This window comes from Episyrphus balteatus, chromosome 4 (genome assembly GCF_945859705.1).
Source record: "Episyrphus balteatus chromosome 4, idEpiBalt1.1, whole genome shotgun sequence".
Taxonomy (NCBI): Eukaryota; Metazoa; Arthropoda; class Insecta; order Diptera; family Syrphidae; genus Episyrphus; species Episyrphus balteatus.
Genome location: NC_079137.1, coordinates 16532326 through 16552419, shown reverse-complemented (window position 1 = coordinate 16552419; position 20094 = coordinate 16532326). Strand labels below are relative to the sequence as shown.

Sequence of the window (20094 nt, the reverse complement as noted above, 5' to 3'; positions counted from 1 at the left end):
GGTGAGTGCACAATTTGTTTGTTTATTTATGTATGAAATATGTACATATATGAATTGGAAATAAATAGTAATATTTTGCATTAGGATCATCAGGTTCCAGAGTTGTTACAAAACAATATTTATTTGACATGATGGAAGAGAACTGCCAAGGGGATAAAAATGAGAAAATCAATTATTTAAAAATTTTTTTTATTAAGTTCTACTTCTTCTTGTTCAACAGAAAAACTTGCAGTTTTTAAGCCAAGACTAGCAAAATTGTTATGCGATCTAAAGCGGAAATGGTTAGATTCAAAGAGAAAAAAAAAACTCATTCTTAGAAAATAATAAATCATGGCTTGAAGGAACTTTTTCAATTCCAATCACAACTACCAGGCCAGGAAGACCTGAAAAATCATTTTTAGAACTAAGCGATAGAAGTAAAAGGAGAAAAACCGAGAGTATTAGGGAAAGTTTTCAAACTGAAGAACTAGCGTTTGCAACTCCGATGAAATTAAGAGAGTCTGGGAAGAATGTTGCTTCAAAAGTAATGACAGAAATTTTAAAAACACCACAAAGAGCGCAGAAGTATAGACAAGCATATAACGATAACCTGAAGGAAAAAGAAGAAAAGTTGTCAATACAGAAAGCGAAATAAACTATGTTCAGTCTAAAATCGATTCACTAGTCAAAACTACAATGACCAACATAGAAGTAAAGCATAACTTAATTTTTACTATGGTTGATGGGAAAATATGTAATGCCGTTACTGAAACAACATCAACGCAGAAGTGCTACATTTGCGGATTGACATCAAAAGATTTTAACAAGTTAACTGTACCCAACATAATTAATGAGAAACCTTTTGAGTTTGGGTTGTCAATCTTACATGCCCGAATCAGACTTTTTGAAAGCCTTTTGCATATTGCGTATAAGCTCCCAATAAAAAAATGGCAGTTACAAACACAGGATGACAAAGAGGTGTGTAAAATTCGAAAAATTCAAATTCAGGGCGAATTTAGGGAAAAATTTGGCCTTATTGTGGATTTTCCTCGAGCTGGTTTTGGCAACACAAATGACGGCAATACTAGTCGAAGATTTTTTAATCATCCGGAACTTGCTGCTGAAATAACGGGGATCGATTTTCAGTTAATTTTCCGCTTTAAAATCATTTTGGAGGCCATTTCTAGTGAATTCAAAATTGATACTGGCAAATTTGGGTTGTACGCTATGAATACAGCTAGGCTTTATGTCGATTTGTATTCATGGTACCCTATGACTCCAATCATGCATAAAATTTTAATGCATGGATCTGAAGTCATAGAAAAGGCTTTGCTTCCTATTGGTCAACTATCAGAAGAAGCATCAGAAGCTAGAAGTAAGCATTTCCGGTAAGTTTACTTTTGAACAACTAAGGTTGGTATTATAAAATTTTACCCTACAGATTATACCGTCTTAATTATGCAAGAAAGTTCGCTAGAACCGATTGCAATATCGATGTCCTCAACAGATTGCTTCTAACTTCTGATCCACTCTTAAGTTGTCTCAGAAAGCCACCATCCTGTACAAAACGCTCATTTTCTAAGGAGACCCTAGAACTTCTTCTTGCAGAGGAACCCATTCCAGCCAATGAGAGTTTGATGTCTTTGGGTGAAGTTGAAGATAGTGAAGATTCATTTGATGAAGATTCATGGGCAGAATCAACCGATTAATTCTACCTTAATTACAATAAAAGTGCCCTTATATGCTTTTTTGGCATTCATTTTTATAAAATTATGTGTTAAATTATACAAAAAGTTACTATATATTGTATTTTATTGCATGAATATCAATTTTAAACCAAAATAATAACAAAAGCAACGAAAAATAATTTTGGCCAGGTTTTCGATGCAAATACTCCTATGTGCGTCGTATAAGACAAGGAAACAAGCGCAAGCTATTTTGTAATGTCATATTACGACTGCTTTAGGTTGCTGTTTAGTTTGTTGTTATAGAAATCCTTTTCGCTATTCGCGAACTAAATTGAACTAAGTAAGTGAACTAAGTTCACTTGTTCACCAAGATGAACTGGTTCATTGAACTCAGTGCCGGTTTAAGCACTACCGGCGCCCCTGGGCAAGATTGCAAGTGGCGCCTCTAAAAAAAAAATTCATTTTAAAACTACTTTTTAAAATCACGAAAAAGGCAATAGCAGATTATGTCTTAACTCTCATGTACTTGTTAATGTATTTATTGACAATGTGCAGTTTATTAAAGTACATAAGGTTAACTTTAAAAAAAATTAAATATTCATGTTTTCTGACTTTTTTGTTTAAACACATTTAAAGAGTAGGTACAGTTGGTTTTATTTGAACAATATTTTTTCAAAAACTTTTTCAACTAGGTACATTAATGTCGTTTTCAAATGGAATCACTCAATGATTCACTCATTCTGAAATCCAATAAAAAAGTTTGAATCACTTCCACCCAATTCTAAATCTTAATATCTGTATTAATGAAAAATCAAATAATTTTTTTTTGTTTTTTTCAGTAGGAGAATAAAAAACTTGTTGCAGGCTTCTGAATGATTCCGGACGCTTCCGGACGGCCAATCGAAAACGACATACCTTTATAAGTATTAGGTTTGTTCGTTGTGAGCTCTAGGGCACTCTGGGTCGCTCCGAATTCGTTGTCAAGCGTTTTTTGTAGCTCCTTTTTCAACCAGAGTTATTTCCTCTGTGTTCGATGTTCGCTGATGAAACTAAAGCCCTGAAGTGTTCGATGTGAAGTGAAAACCGGAGAAACTCTGACTTTTTTGACAGTTAATTTTGATATAAATAAATATGAAATATGAAAATATGAAATAATTGACATGACTTAGAGTGCCCTGGAGGAGGGAACAACGAACAGATCGATTCTTTTATTCTCATACACAAACGTAGTTTTTTATGAGAAATGGAGAAGCTGTCAATTTTTGGCCTTTCTTCATTTTGGGTTTTCGGGATTTTGGTTTTTCGGGATTTTGGGATTCTGGGTTTTCGGGATTTTTTGTTTTCGGGTTTTTGGGTTTTCGGGATTTAGAGTATTCTGGATTTTGGGCTTCCTGGACTTTTAATTCCGGGATTCTGTCTGTCTCCCTTCTGTTTCTTTATTCATTATTACAGTCTGGATATTACCAGCTATGATTTAGTGTTTTATATATAGGGGCGCCTTTGCAAAAATTAAATTGGTTGGAGGAATATTAGGATTGCTTTAGTCTTTCAAAAGAAATTGGGGCGCCTTGTTCTTCAAAGATGAACGAAGATTTTGGACACCATTGTCCTTCCGGAAGCCAAACAAATTAATTCAAAATTGGGGGGCGCCTTCATTCTTCAAAAAGCTTAGGACAAACTATACGAGCGCCGTTGAAAAAGTAAAATAGAAAAAAATTGGGGCGCCTTTGTGAAAGTAAAAATAAATAAAACATGGATTAGATAGACTTCGTTATTTATATAACTTTTGTAAAAGTTCGGGGCGCCTGCGGCGCCCCTCAATACTTGCGCCCCTGGGCGACGGCCCAGGCTGCCCCCCCCCCCCCCCTAAAACCGGCCCTGATTGAACTAGTTCGTTCGTGAACTACACAAGCCTACTCGAAATGGATGCTAATAGGCTAAAATTTTTGTAAAAAACTTTATTTAGACTTTTTATAACTTTTCTCAAAAGTGAACAAAAATCCCAATTCGCTATTTTAAGTACCTAAGTCATGCAGAAAAAAGAATTAAAGCAAATTTGGAGTGCTTATAATGCACGAACTGCCTGCGTGGAATAATCCCGTAGCCTCTAAATACGGTTAAACTTTGTATATAGTGATTATAAATGTCTTCAGTGTTAATTTTTTCACATGTGAAACTTTTTGCTACACCTCACAACTTCTACAGACGAAGTAAAAAATAATTGTTACCTATTCATTAAAAACTTTTTTATTGTCTCGGTTGCGATGATCAATATTCAACAAAAGATAAATTCTCAACTGATAAAAATAAAATCTTAAAACAAGAAAATAGAATATCTATCAAAATTTGATAACATAGCGTATAAAGATCTAGGAGGGCGTATTTAATACAAAATTACTAACAAAACCAGATGTAATAATCAACCATGAACATATAACTTTTTTTCTTAGAAAACTTAATGATTAAATATAATTATAATAAATCAAATTATAAATCCCTTAGATTGTAAATATTTCTACTCGAACATCAATAAACACTTGTCAAGTAATTACCCGCTTTAACTTAGAGTATTAGACAATGTTAACTTAGAACACTTTACTTCATTAACGATGCAACAATTTCGAATACTAAATCTAGATGTATACCGATTTGAATCGGTTCAAGCTGACCTTATCAGGCGACAGTTTATATTTCCCACCCACCTCTCCCTATCGTCTATCGCTCTTTTCTACAGTCATCAAAAACCACCACCGATATAGTAGCGCGCGTAGACTTTCTCCGTAATATGGCATATGGCATTATCGCACAGCGACTATAAAATTTCAAACTGATAACAATAACAAATAAATAAACAAACTCAAGACAAGGAGGTCTTACTGAGGCCCAAACATTGGAGTGGGTCGACTATCTTATACACAGAGAAAAATAGACCACATAAAATAGAACAAAAACAATAAGATTTCTCTATGGTTTTCATCCAAGAAGGAAACCTTATTAAAACAATCGGGTTTTCCTTATTGTTTTAAAATCTGCAAAAAAATAAAAAAAAACGATGACCAGGCTGGGAATCGAACTGGAGACTTCAAATCATTAGTCGCCCACCTTACCACCTGAACCAACCTGCCATGAAATTATTGATCGCGATTTTTGTTCTAGTGCTAAGTTGCAAAAAAAATCAACTTTTCAGTCAAATTTTAATAAGATTTTCTCTATAAAAATAATAAGAAATCTCCTTAAAAAAACCTTATTAATCGTTGATTTTAATAAGATTTCCTTATGAAATGTATGGACGGTAAAACAATATGGCAATCTGTTAGTTTTTACCGGGTCATATTTTTCTCTGTGTAGCTCCTTCTGCTCATTGGGGTTGTTTTTCCTTCCTTTTTGGTTGCGAAATAAATTTTATCATAATAATATGGATACTTTTGAGTAGGTACCAACAATATTTTACTTTGATATTTAGAAAAAGTCAGACGGAAACTATGTTATTTAATTTAATGTAAGTTTAATGTAATGCACACTTGAGTGACAAGAAATGATTGACCTTGAGCAGTTGTCTTATTGGAGGTTCGTGTTTTTGATTAAATTATTCAATATTCTAGTTTGTTTAGTGTTCACAACTATTGTGTGGTTTTTGTAATGCAGTTCAGAATGTACCCAGAAATATTGTTAAAAGAAATACCTGTAGGACGCCAAATGAAACAAAAATTAATTTGGTGCAACGCGCTCTTTTTCTCATAGATTTAACTTTGTAGTATATGTTGATATGACTGAGAGAAAAAAACGAAAACAAAACAACGTTAAATTGTTAATGTGTACCGCAATTTTTCCCTTTTTCTGTTTGTTTTAAAACAATACTACCTATATTTTCTTCAGAATTTTTGATTGAAATGAGAAATGAAAGATGAGCGGAAAATTAAGTGTTCCATCAACTTATTCATAAAGTAAATTATATGATTTACATATATATGTATAATAGTTTGTCGGTTTTGAAGTTGAATCGTAGGTATATGGCATTTTCTGCAATAAATTACAGAGATGCAATAAGCTGTTGGAAGTTTTCGAGTGCGGCGAATAGTAAATGACGACGGACACGATGTGCCAGATGGTAAATAAATTGTTATCAGAAACTTGTTTGCTACGTGACAGAGAGAACTTTCTAAACATCAGTAAGTTGGTTGTCCAAGTATTTCTATTATTGAGATGCAATATTAGTATATTGTTTATATAAAACTAAATAAACTGCAAATTATAGAATGATTTCTCTATTTTTGAGGCGCAATAAATAATTGAAAACATTGATAACGGAAAATGTCCCTGTTTATGCATCTATATAGGTTTTAATAAGTTTATGCATGCAAAAATATCGTGTCAAGCAATTTTTTATTTTTAATGGTGGAAAAAGAGCAAGAGTGGATTGGATGGGCGAATACTTCTCATAGAGATGGCTATGACGTCTATGGCTATGTTACTTAGAAAGGGCATTTTTTTCTTAACTAGGTATCATTATAAAATTCGTTTGCAAATTAAATTTCAAATAAAACTCGCAGGAAAGAATAGGATTCATACAAAAACAAATTGATTTTAGTTTCACTAATTTACTTATTACACTTTTTTATGCATTTTAGCCTAAATGTACTTCGTATGAATAAAGATAATAAAATACAATGTTAAAAAAAAATTTACAACTCAAAAATCGTTATTTCAATAATTTGAATACCTATAGCAAGTAAAATCGGCAGTACTACACGGAGAAAAAAGTGTCACCTTAAATAAGATGATGCGCGCATTAGATTTCACCACCTTAAAATAAGGTGATATCCGCTTAAAATTAGGTGATTCCACTTAAACTCAGTTAAATTTAATGTGAACTTCATGCTATTTTAATGTGAATGTTCATCTTAAAAAAACCGACCAAAAATACAAATTTTAATATTTTATATGCGCACTTTAGCTTTACTTGCAGTTTATCATACTCATTTCCAACAGTGAGATAGCACAGTGGTAAGGCGCTGTCCTAGTAACCTACGATTTTGTCAAAAAAATTGGACATTTTAAAATTCATATGCGACTTGACATTTTTCTAATTTTTAATGGCCATTCTAAATATAATGTAAACTGAACAAATTGACTGACAAACATAAAAGTGGGAGCAAATTTCTCCTGATTTTGTTTCATCGTAACGTTTGATTGAAATCTAGGACTCAAGGTATGAATGTTATGGACCTTTATTGCAAGTAAGACACCTTGAATAAATTTTAATACATTAGAATTACGTAAACCATAATTTGCAATAGTACCTTTCATAAAATTAAAAGTACGATAATGCCTGTAAGCAATTAAAATCACCCGCAGCTTTGGGTGCTAGTAAATTATGTTCAATAGTACCTACGCTACGAACTCGAAACAATAGTTTTCCATTGGATGCAACACATTTCCTCATTTCAAGAGTTTAGTAAAAAAAAAACACGCATTCTTACTAAAAAAAATATTGTGTTATATCATTAAATACTTAGGCCCATTTGCTCATACTAGTCATAAATTCTCATCTTAGCTAGGTCGAACATAACTCTTGTGTTTTACTTAGTTTATTCTAAGTTGCTAAAAAATATTTATGTTTAACCTAGCAATGATTTACTTTCATGATATAAATCGCTGAGAACTTCAAATTCAAAAGTCAAATCAATAGAAACGTCAAATAATTTAAATAGATTTTGAGCAATTTAGCAATTAATATACAACAATATCGTTAAATTTTCAAGTTTGTGTCTTTATCTTGCGGAATAAAAGTGTAAAAAAGTATATTTGAGCCAAAACTAAGTGTTAATTGGTTAAACAAAAATTATTCGTGTGTGTGTGTAAATGTGCTGGTGTGTCAAAATTAGTCAATGAAATATGACAGCAAAATAGTGCCTCATACAAAAAACTGTGGTGTAAATTGTACCATCTGTGGATGGTTTAAGTTAATGAATGTAAGTTTATTTTTATTAAATTGATAATAATTCATGTCCTTTGTACTACCGACATCAATTTCTGAGCGACATTCTTGCTTTTTTCATAAAATAAAAGTGCCTAGGTAGAACATAACAGCTTAAGTTCTACTATTTCTTCCCCCTAAGTTATGTTAAACTTAGAGGAATTTATGACACAGTTTGAAGTTCGTGCAAACCGTAATGTAGAACTTAAGGGTTTATGTTTCACATAAATATTTAAGACTCGTTTCAGCAAATGGGCCTTAATCACAAAACCAAGGAAATTTTTGTGATTGGAGATAGTGACGATAATGATTCGATTAACTTTTTCTTTTTTTGTTTATAATATAAACATTGGTTATGATTTTATCGAAAAGTGTGGAGAATGAATTTTGAAAATGATATCTGAGTTTATTTTTTATTTTATTGCGCTCGATATTATTTATGATATTTGTTAAGATAAGTTTATACAATTGAGTTAATAAAATAAAGACAGCTTTAAGAATTCGAAACGTGTTTCTCTATATACTCATAATCTGAAACTCAATAACATTAGATACTTGTATGTAGGTTCTTGGTTCTTAGGTGCCATAAAATATTAGAGTTTAGTTAGTTTAATCTGTTGTCAAAGTAATGTTCTAAATTTCAATCATCCTCGTCTTACAAATAATTGCGTTGGTTAATAAACGTAGATTTATTACTAATAGATTTTATAAACAAAAAAGGAAAAAAAAAATGTAAAACAAGTAAAAACTTGTCACTAGTAACTTAATATCACATCACCTCCATGAAGTTATAAGTATTTCAGGGTTTGGCCTTGAATTTATCGACTCAGAGCACGCATCAAATTAAGCTATTTAGAGCGAATTCACAGCTATTATGATACATTTTTTCATTCGATACTGGAATTGATTTCAAGTAGGTATATACTCGTATATTACATTCAAAACAATATGTAGTAGATATAGGTACACAACTTTTTGCAAAATCTAATACTTTTTGATGTCATAACTAACATGTATAAGTGGCGTTAGCTAAATATTAATAAGCATTTAAATGCGTGTCGTTTTTGTCGCAGAAATCAGTAAATATTGGTTGATTTCAAAGCTGAAAAAAAGCACAATCGGGGTTAAACTTCGGAAAAATACATTGTAGCAAAATATTTTGGTTTGGTGTTATTAATTAACATAACTCATAAGTCAGTACACATAAACTCAGTTATCATTATCCTTTAAGCAGCTTCCTTTCATAAATTCGCTTTTTTTCCGTTTGTTACTAGGAATCTTTAAACTGTTAAGAAGATCATGTCAGATTACTGTGTTTTAATTACCTACATAGAACAACATTAAGAAATCTTAAAAGTAGGAAAGTAAGATGAGAAATTTTTATGTAGGTACATACATGTGTGTATATCTTCAGCACAATGCCAAAACCGCGAATCTGAATTTTTTTTACATTTAGGCTTTAATGCGTCATTTTGCTTTTATCGGACCCTCTATTCACTGCGTCGATCCCAATCCTCTATCTGTTGCAAAGACGCTTAAACTTTCAATTTCCGTTGCACGAGTTTACATAAGATTGCTTTAGTTTCCAATACTTTGAAACCGTTTTTCTTAAAACTACAATTTTGCAGATTCGTGGTTTTGGCTTTGTGTCCACGATATTGTAAGATGAGAAAGATGTTTTTTCCACCTTCCTTTCTAGAACCTGAGTAGGCTCGATACGGAATGCGTGTGTCAATATTCTTACATTCTAAATAATGATCGTGGGTTGCTTATCAATCAAGCTTAAAAAAAACGTATTTTTAAATTGGTCTCGCAGGAAAACCTTCCTTAACTCCACGTGTATAAAGAACACAAGGAAAGAAGGCATATTTAAAGAACTGTTAAAAATATGGCATAAAGATTGTATTAGAAACCGGGGATACATCGACGGACAGCATGGCGAAAACCACTTTTTGGATTATTCAATCATCATAATTTTAATTTTGATCCTACCTATAACCTCGATGTTTTTTGTGAATTACTTGCCCTGTAGGCTATAGGACAAGTAAATAAATAGATACTAGCAACTAAAATAGTCGAGTAGTAGAGTGGAGGTTCTGATTATTGGCAGGTAATATTTATAAGTTTTTGAAAGTTGTTCTTTTTCGTTGTATTTTAATATTTCGCTTGGTCCGTACCAAAATTATAAAATATAAAATTATTGCAATTTTTCCGAATTTTGGTATACAAAATTCATGTTATTTTTGAACATGGTGTACCATTTGTTTGTTTGTTTTTTTTTTTTTTTTGAAATGCTGAAAAATTGGAAATCAAAAAAACGGTTCATTCGGAATTTCATAATATTTTTGAAATCTTCTAATAACTCAAAAAAAAAAGTAACATATCCGGTTTTGATATATCATCTGTTTGTAATATAAAAAAAAAGTACCAAAGAATTTCATCGGCACAATTCCAAATAAATTGCTTAAAAGTAAATGAATAGATAATAACCGGCACCATACCGTCTGCGGTCTAACAATTATTGAGACGCGCGCCGACATCACCTGGGATGCAATGCCAAGTAGGTAGGTATAATGTCAACAGAAAATAAATAAGAGGTAGGTATCAAATATCAAAAATGCTTTATGATCAATAGGTATATGTACCTACTTAAAAAAGAATTAGAACCTTACCCAATATCCGTGGTAGATATGTCCCATATCCATTCATATTCAAAGACAAAATAACATCTGTCAGTAAATTAAAAATTCACCACACACAGGTCGCTTCTTTTTCTTAAATTTCCTTTTGTGATTTGTATTCGCCCAAATACTATTTTATCACTGACACTGACACAACAACCGGACCGGTGGGTAAAATTATTTCGATTTTATCAGTTTTTACAGCAACAACAATTAAGTAAAAAGATCAAGTTCGCTAGCAGAGACGACAACTGATAACAATACAATGCAAAAAATGTAAACACAGAGAGAAAAAGAGAGAGAACTCCAATCTTTAAATGAGAAATAGTTGAATACCAAGAATTCCTATTCCTCCACAACAACAAATCAACTGATAATAATATGATTTCTTGTCTCTCTCTCTCTATCTTTCGCTCTCCCTCAAATACTTTTAACACACTCAAGTTTTACCGGAATAATAATGAATCAAATCAAAAATGGAAAAAAATAAACATCAAAAGCTCATTGAATAATTTTCTCACTGAAAATATTGTCGCCTGTTTTGCGTTGCACAATACACCAAACACCACAATCAACGATCACCGAATCAGGGTTGCCCTCTGTAGAATGTGATTTTAATGACTTTCAAACGCTTGAGCTGTAGAAAGCACGTTAAAAATTAGACAAACTAGATTTAAAAAAAACACTCGATTTTTTTAACAAATTCACTTCGTTTTTTTTCTAAAATTTGATAAAATCATTTATTTATTTTGATCGATAAAAAATTATATACGGCAACTCTTGCACTGATATGATTAAAGTTGAATTAGGGAGAGTAACACATCAAACGAATTTATAAATTTGCAAATAAATTGAGAGGGTCTCTCTCTCGCTCTTTCTTATAGGGGTTTTTGTATTTTTGTCGTTAAAAACAAAAACACGTCGATTATTACACAAAAAAAAACAACCTACGACACTTTATCAAAGTAAAACGATACGTTTCCGAACTTTAACACTTTTTTAAATTCGAATATTTTTACTTGATTTTCATGAGAATTCGATATCCTATCATCATGTAGCGGCAACAATAGCCAATTTACATTAATAAGCAACATGTGTCTGCACCATGTGAATTCACAGCATCCTGTTGCACTTTGTATCCATCTTCTTTGCAATACAAAAAAGTGAGATACCTCATTCGAAGTCCCGTTGATCTTCGAATAAATCGAATGAAGAAAATAAAACAAAATATAAATGATTATTATCGTTGTTTTTCTTTTACAAATCAGGCAAAATCTTTTCTTTTTCTTTTGCGTTGGCGGCACAAAAACGCACTGCTGAGTATCGAATAAAATATATTTCAGAAACAACAACAATTATATGTTTCAAAATTCAAATAAATTTGATTCAAGATACAAAACGAGAGTAAGCTATTTAGAAATAAAAAAAAAGAAAAAACGAAATGTCATTGGAACGCCAGACAGCAAACAAGAACAAACGCACGGACTAAAAGCCGAGAAGTATCTGCTGGTGCCAGCGAAATCAGCGGGCGACGATCACTGATCTCTGTGAACAGCAGCAGCAGCAGCAGCCAACAGCAAACGCAAGTAATATCAACAACAGCAACAACAACAATAAAAATAAACGAATTCTGACGACGACGACGGACGGCGACACGATCAGGAATGTAAATGTGTGTGCAGGTTGCAGCAGTAATAAAATAAATATTATGTAGCGAGGGGTGGTGAACTGGTGGCAAAGAGGCGTGTAGGCTATCAATAGCGTTGCCACTTTGTGACTTTTTTCGGATGCCACTTCATTTCTTTTAACATAAAAAAAATTATGCGGATCATATTTTTATTTTTGTAACTTTTTTGAAGAAATGGGTTACAGTAAAATTAAATTAAAAAGATACTAGGTACTTAATTATTTTACGTTTTCGTTAATTTGTTTATGTTTTATACGTCCTTCTCAATGTTCACCTAAGACTGTCTCACTGATCGCACCCCTAGCAAACAGTGATACGTTTTAATTTTTTTTACATTTTAGTTTAATGTGATGATCTCATTCATTCTTTAAATATAATTTTTTCTGCAACATTAAGATAAAATATGTCTTTAAATGACCTCAAAGTTTGGTTAAGATAGCTTGAAAACATTCTAAAATATCTTTGGCGCCGGGTACAAAGGTGTTAAGTCAGAAAATGTAGTTTTGAGGAAAATGAAATTGAAGTTTCAATTTTTGTTTGTAAATCTTTGGAAACAAAAACAAAAAAGTTTTTTTAACCTATACATTTTTGACCGTTCAACAAAATAGGATTTTTAATAATAGATAAAAGTAATCGTTTGTTGTTGTTTATAGCATAAAATGTTTACTCAGTAAAATACTGAGTACCATTGAAACACGGCTATTATGATTTTAAAAAAGTAATGATGCAGAAACATCATTTATAAGATCTATTTTAATATTGTAATGTTTTATTCCGGGTTCACAATAAAACTTATTTCGTTTATTTTAACTTCCACTTATCTTTCCGTTCAAATAAGAACACACTTTATTTCAAATCAATTTACTTTTATTATTCGCTCAAACAAACACACTTTTCAATCACTTTATTTACTACTAACAATTTCCAACACTTTATTTCACTTTGTACTGTACTCTTTCACATTCAAGATTAAACTGTATCCGGTCGGTGTCCACGCTGCCCTTTTATACCTGAAATTCGGAATTCGAGAATGTCTTCGAAGGTTCTCGTCTTTGCTTCTCGAAGCTTCCTTTCCAAGAGGGGGCGCTTCATACTTCCAGTCCAGTGGGATATTTTGGGATATTCAGCAGTCGAGGGAATTTCTTTGGATGCGTTCAGAGGGTAGTTTCTTAATTACTAAAGGTCCGTTCACATTTCTACCTTTACTGTAGCAGGTAGTGTGTTCAGACTTTTATCTTAAAAGTAGTTCGGTAATTCATCGTTACATTGCCCCCCTCTTAGGATTGTTCGTCCCGAACAACTCCATTGCTTCTTTCACCATTATAACGATGTAAACGGTCACAATGAACTACCTTTAATTTGCCTCTTACTCCTCTCTGTATACGGTAAACCACGTCGTTGATTCTGGTTATTACTGTGTAAGGGCCTTCCCAGTTTTGTTGTAGCTTCGGTGATAGTCCCTTTTGTCGGTGGGGATTGTAAAACCACACAAGTTCTCCTTCTTGAAACCCTGTTGCTGTCGCTCGCGCGTCATATCTTGTTTTCATCCTGTCACTAGACGCTTTTATATTTGTCCTTGTCCGTTGGTGAATGTCAGCCAGTATTTCTTTCAGGTTATCAACATACTCATCCATTTCCTGTGGCTCATTTGGAACACATCCGAATTTTATCTCACTTGGCAGCCGTATTGTAGAACCAAAAAGGACTTCCGATGGTGTATGTCCAGTGGAACTATGTGTTGCACTTCTATAAGCCATCAAGAATAATGGAATATGTCGGTCCCAGTCTCGTTGATTATCATTGACTACTTTTGACAGGTGTTCCTTAAGTGTCCTGTTAAATCGCTCAACCATCCCATCAGATTGTGGATGAAGCGGTGTTGTTCGCGTCTTCTTGATGCCAAGGAGTGAGCAAACCTCTTGAAAAATCTTAGATTCGAAGTTCCTTCCTTGGTCGGAATGAAGTTCCATGGGTACTCCGAACCTGCTCACCCAATGAAAGACAATCTTATCCACAACTGTTTTGGTTTCCTGGTTTGGAATGGCAAATGCCTCAGGCCATTTGCTGAAGTAGTCCATCACTACAAGGATGTATCGATTTCCGTTGTTGGTTTCGGGAAAAGGACCTGCTACGTCTATTGCAATTCTCTCAAAAGGTGCACCCACATTGTACTGCTGCATCTTGCTTTGGATTTTTCTAGCTGGTCCTTTGCTAGCGGCACAAGTATCACATTTTCGGCACCACTTTTCAACGTCTTCTCTCATACGTAACCAGTAGAATTGCTGTCGTAGCTTTTCCAGCGTCTTGTTGATGCCTAAATGGCCTCCAGAAGTTCCACCGTGCATCTCTCGGAGAACATCATTTACCTTTGACTGAGGTACGACTAGCTGCATTACATAGGATTTACCATCTGCGGATTCCCACTTACGCCTGAGTAGCCCTTCTTGCACATGAAGTGAGTCCCATTGTGCCCAATATGCTTTTAGAGTGGGGCTTCGGTCGGAGATGTCGGCCCATTCTGGTTTCTCTTGATGTTCCTTCCATGCAAGGATGGGTTCGATGTCCGAATCTTCCTGTTGGGCCATTCTGAGTTCTTCATTACTCCAGCCGCAAATGGGATCAGCTCTCGTTCTTCTAACAGCGACAACTTCCTTTTCTTCTAGTCGTGTGCAATGTTTGCAGTCTTGCTTGCACGGGCGTCGAGATAATGCGTCTGCATTTGAATGCAGTTTTCCTCTTCGATGTTGAATCTGACATTGATACGTCTGAAGTATCTCGATCCATCTTGCTACTTGACCCTCTGGATTTTTGAAGTTCAAAAGCCAATTTAGTGCACCATGATCTGTGCGAAGAAGGAACTTCTGTCCATAGATGTACTTATGGAAGTGCTTTGTTGCCAATACCAGAGCTAGAAGTTCCCTTCTGGTCACGCAATAGTTTCTTTCTTGTTTCGAGAGTACCTTGCTGAAATAGGCAACGACCTTTTCTTCTCCGTCATGAACTTGCGATAAAACAGCACCAACTCCAACATTACTTGCATCTGCGTCAATGATGAATTGTTTGCCTGGAGTCGGATAGGCCAGCACAGGAGCTTCACATAACCGCAGCTTCAGTTCCTGAAAGCTTTTCTCACACTCACCTGACCATTTAAAGGGTTTACCCTTCTCCGTAAGTTGGTGCAAGCTTTTGGAGATTCTCGCAAAATCCTTCACAAATCGTCGATAGTACGTTGCCAGACCGAGGAAACTCCGAAGTTGATGCTTGTCCTGAGGGGTTGGCCAGTTCTTCACAGTGTCAACCTTTTCAGGATCAGTCTTCACTCCTTGGGATGAGATGATATGCCCCAAATATTTAACCTCGGTCTTGAAAAGTGCACATTTCTTTGGATTCAACTTAAGATGTGCTTCTCGTAGCCTTTGGAATACAGCCTTTAGGTTTTCACAATGGTCATCAAATGTTTTCCCGTAAACGATGACATCATCCAAATAGACTAGGCAAGATTTCCAGGTTAATCCATTTAAAACGCACTCCATTAAGCGCTCAAAAGTAGCTGGGGCATTGCATAGCCCAAACGGCATGACATTAAACTGCCACAGACCATTTCCTGTGGAGAAAGCCGTCTTCTCCCGATCTTCTGGATGGATTTCTACCTGCCAGTAGCCACTCTTCAAATCCAAAGTCGAAAACCATTGTGCTCCTTCCATTGCATCTAGAGTATCGCTGATTCTTGGCAGTGGGTAGCTGTCTTTCTTCGTCACATCATTCAGCCTGCGGTAGTCGACACAAAATCGAGTGCTTCCATCCTTCTTTTTGACGAGAACTACCGGTGATGCCCAAGGGCTTTTGGAATTTTCGATTAGCCCGTCTTTCTTCATTGTTGTTATCATTTCTTCAACTTCACCTTGTTTGGCCAACGGGAGACGTCTTGCTGGTTGACGAATCGGCCTAGCATCTCCTGTATCGATTCGATGCTGCACCAGTTGTGTCCGGCCGTATTGCCCGCTGGGTGAAGAGAAAATATCAGCATATTCGTGAAGAAGACTTCCCGCAACATTAAGCTGATGTTGACTCAAGTTGTCTGATTTGAGAATTTGTTTCTTTAGTTTCTCCGAGTTCATAGTCATCTGTGTATCCACCTCGTTGATCTTAGTTATTGCGGCCACAGATTCACATTGCCCAACAACTTCTCCTTTCTTAAGCTTGATTGGGTACGGTTTGATGTTAAGTATGCGTACAGGTACCATGTTGTTCTTTGGTGCCACAAGAGTCTTCCCGATGATGATGTTTTGGGAACTTTGTTTAACTTCTGGCTCAACCATGAGGTATCGATGGCTTCCAATATTCCCCTTTAGTTTCGTCCACACAAAAACTTCTGAAGAAGGAGGCAGGCACATGTCTTCTTTGATGACAGTTCTAATTGTTGTTGAATTTTCGTTGCCATAGACCATTGGGATCTCCACATTTCTGTATTTCAGGACTTGATTACCTATATCCAAAATGATTTCATGGTCCTTCATGAAGTCGATTCCAATGATGCACTCGTCACATATATCTGCCACCAAAAACACATGCGAAAACTCTAGTTCTGCCATACGGATCGTAAGACGAACTTCACGGTACACCCTTGCTGCTTCTCCTGTGGCGGTCTTCAGACGGTAGCTGTTGGTGTTATGTAGCCATGTCATCTTCACCAAGTCTCTTCGTACAATAGAGGCGGTGGCACCGGTGTCAATTGTAGCCACGTGTTGTTTGTTGTTTATGGTCGCCTCCACTGTCAGACTTTTGTTGTCTCGTTTACTCTGTGAGACTTGAATTGTGGTTCTGGGGCCATCGATACCAGAAACCAGCTTCTGCCCCTCGAAGTTGGTCCTTACTCGTTTCCCGAATGGGAAACAAGATGAGCATGAGTGTTAGTTGTATCGCTTACCTGTTGTTGGGCAATATTCCTGTTTCCACAGTGTTCGCAAGCAGTTCTTCTTGGTGGCAATCTGCACTGCCGCTGGAGATGTCCTGTCTTGTTACAGTTCCAGCATCGAGCAGCTCCGTCTCGCTGGTTTCTTTGGAACGCGAGTTTTTGACAAGAGCATTCCTCCACTGCAACTTCTCTTACCCGATGAACGCCTTGAGAAGCCTGTTCTGCTGCTTCCATAGTCAGTGCAAACGCTAATGCTTCAGGAAGGGAACGTTTTCCAGCTGTTCGAATTGCTCGCTGAAGATTTATATCAGATACAGCACGTACAAAGGCTTCTGTCGCAAACTGATTGATAATGTCGTCTCCTGCTGTCGGATATGCCAGATGAGCCAACCTTTCAATATCTGCTTGAAGTTGTTGCAGAGTTTCTCCTCTTTTCTGGACTCTTGTATTGAGTTGGACGCGGAAGACTTCCTGCATATGGCCATCTCCAAAGCGTTTTTCAATGACCTGGACAAGAGCGTTAAAGTTACCATTCTTTTCTGGTGGTAAAGTTTGTAACAACTCAGCAGCAGGACCTCTAAGAGCAAGAGTCAGCGCTATACATTTGTCTTCGTCATCCCAGCCATTTGTTGTGGCAGCTGCCTCAAACTGTTTCTTGTAGATCGACCAAGAACTTTGTCCATCAAAGGTTGGTGGATGCATTTCCTTCTTCTTTGAATACTCACCAGAACTTTCTCGGGCCTTAATTTTTCGAACCTTGTCCAACTCTTTAGTAATGTCTTGGAATTTCTCTTCGAACTTTGTGTCCATTGCCAACAGCTTTTCTTTGTTTTCTTCAACACGCTCGTCAAGAGCAGTGAACTTCTTCTCGAAATCACCAAGCTTTCCCTCTAAAAGATTTTTCTGTTCTTCTAGAAGATTCTTTTGCTCATCGCGATGTTCTTCTAGATGTTTCTCCATTTTTTCGAGAAGATTCTGTTGTTCACTCTTTTGCTCGGTACGTTGTTTCTCAATTTTTTCGAGAAGATTCTGTTGTTCACTCTTTTGCTCTGTTCGTTGTTGTTCCATTTGTTCTCTTTGTTCATTGCGTTGTGTCTCAATTTGTTCAAGAAGATTTTTCTGTTCATCCTTTTGTTCTTTACGTTGCTGTTCCATTTGATCTTTCTGTTCTTCAAATTTTGCAAGGAGAACAGCCATCATGGATGACATATCGGAACTAGTACTTACTCGTTCTTCTACCATTTCAACTTCGAATTGAAATGTATCCAAATCTTCGTTTTTCTGGGTTAAATAATCCTGCAGGCGAATAATGAGGTCATTTTTCGATCCAGCAGTAGGAAGACCTCGTTTAGTTAATTCCGCCTTCAGCTCAGTCAAACTTAACTGATTCAATGTCTTACCCATTTTAACTTTTCAAAACGCGAGCACTTTTACTTATTTCAAAATGTTTTACACTTTGTTTATTGTTAAAACACACGCGCACTTTTTATTTTATTCGCGAAATTATCTGATTCGCACAAATAAATAAGTTTTATTCCACTTTTCTGACACCAATGTAATGTTTTATTCCGGGTTCACAATAAAACTTATTTCGTTTATTTTAACTTCCACTTATCTTTCCGTTCAAATAAGAACACACTTTATTTCAAATCAATTTACTTTTATTATTCGCTCAAACAAACACACTTTTCAATCACTTTATTTACTACTAACAATTTCCAACACTTTATTTCACTTTGTACTGTACTCTTTCACATTCAAGATTAAACTGTATCCGGTCGGTGTCCACGCTGCCCTTTTATACCTGAAATTCGGAATTCGAGAATGTCTTCGAAGGTTCTCGTCTTTGCTTCTCGAAGCTTCCTTTCCAAGAGGGGGCGCTTCATACTTCCAGTCCAGTGGGATATTTTGGGATATTCAGCAGTCGAGGGAATTTCTTTGGATGCGTTCAGAGGGTAGTTTCTTAATTACTAAAGGTCCGTTCACATTTCTACCTTTACTGTAGCAGGTAGTGTGTTCAGACTTTTATCTTAAAAGTAGTTCGGTAATTCATCGTTACAATATCCATCATTGTATATATATTTCCATAGTACTATCATGAAGTGAAACGATCTTAGGAACTCTAGTGGTGACTTGAAAAAGCAGAATTTGTATGAAAAAAACACACTGAGCGCCACCTCAAAAAAGTGGCGACATGAACTAATACTAAATTCGACTTCATGATAGTACTATAGAAATATATATACAATGATATCCATATGGTGTTGACCAGAAAATGACCGTTTTTAAAAAAAATTTGTGTTGACTTTCAGACACTTTAGAGCCATTTAGTCTTCAAAAATAAACTTGGTCCAAAGGTGTTAAGTCAAGAAAAATCTTTGTTTACATTGATAACAAAGTTTAATTTATAAAAGAAAGTTGGAAATATTAATGTGATTAATTACCAAATGTGAAAATTCTTTTTGAAATAATGTAATACCTACTGTAGAAAAACCGCTTTTCGTTTTTTTCTTCCTCTTGACTAACGCTTTAGGATCAATTTTTTTATTTAAAGCTTAAAAATGAATGCAAACACAAAGGAGTTAAGTCAACTTACGCCCTTAGTACATACCACACAATTTAAATTTTTTTTGACTTAATCCTTTTGTACCGAATCATTTCTAACGGAAGGAGATACGCTAGAGCTATGGCGATAGGACCAAACGAAAGAGAAAAAATAAAAACTGACTGAAGTCCAATAAAAATCCGAAAATCGATTTTTTTGACTTAACTACTTTGTACCCGGCATCAAAGATATAGCAATTTAAAAGAAAAGTGTCTCACTGTTCGCTTCGTTCCCCTACCTGTATCACAAGTACCTAAAATTATGTAATTTTATATGGAAAAATGGCTAAGACTTACATACTTTACTGGTAGCATTGGGATAAAGTCATAAAATTGAAAGAATTCAGGAATTGAATTGTAGATACTAATGTCAATAGTATTTGGATGTCCTACAAAAAGAAAACTAACATGTTTCACTTTGTCAGCTGTGATACCAGCTGAAAACATCGGACTCGAGTACCTATTTGGGGAAAACACCACACTGCGATCCTTAAGTTTTTTTTAAATTAAATGGGATTTAAAATCTTCCTATTAAACTAATGGCCGATTTCATAAGGCCCTTT

The 20094-nt window shown here is 35.1% G+C and overlaps 2 protein-coding genes across 7 annotated transcripts in view; one reads left to right on the top strand and one right to left on the bottom strand.

The window, feature by feature from the left end:
• The window catches only part of LOC129917985 (high affinity cGMP-specific 3',5'-cyclic phosphodiesterase 9A), a 278734-nt gene extending 266796 nt beyond the window's left edge, over positions 1-11938 (bottom strand). For 3 of the 6 annotated variants that reach the window (XR_008772908.1, XM_055998259.1, XM_055998260.1), the window contains exon 1: positions 10317-11934. The gene's annotated coding sequence lies outside the window, so the exon portion shown is untranslated. Of the gene's footprint in view, positions 1-10316 lie in introns of all 6 variants that reach the window. The other 3 variants (XM_055998268.1, XM_055998266.1, XM_055998265.1) reach the window with 3 other exon arrangements.
• LOC129917990 (uncharacterized) overlaps positions 1-20094 on the top strand; it is a 107108-nt gene that overhangs the window by 27294 nt on the left and 59720 nt on the right. The window lies entirely within an intron of this gene.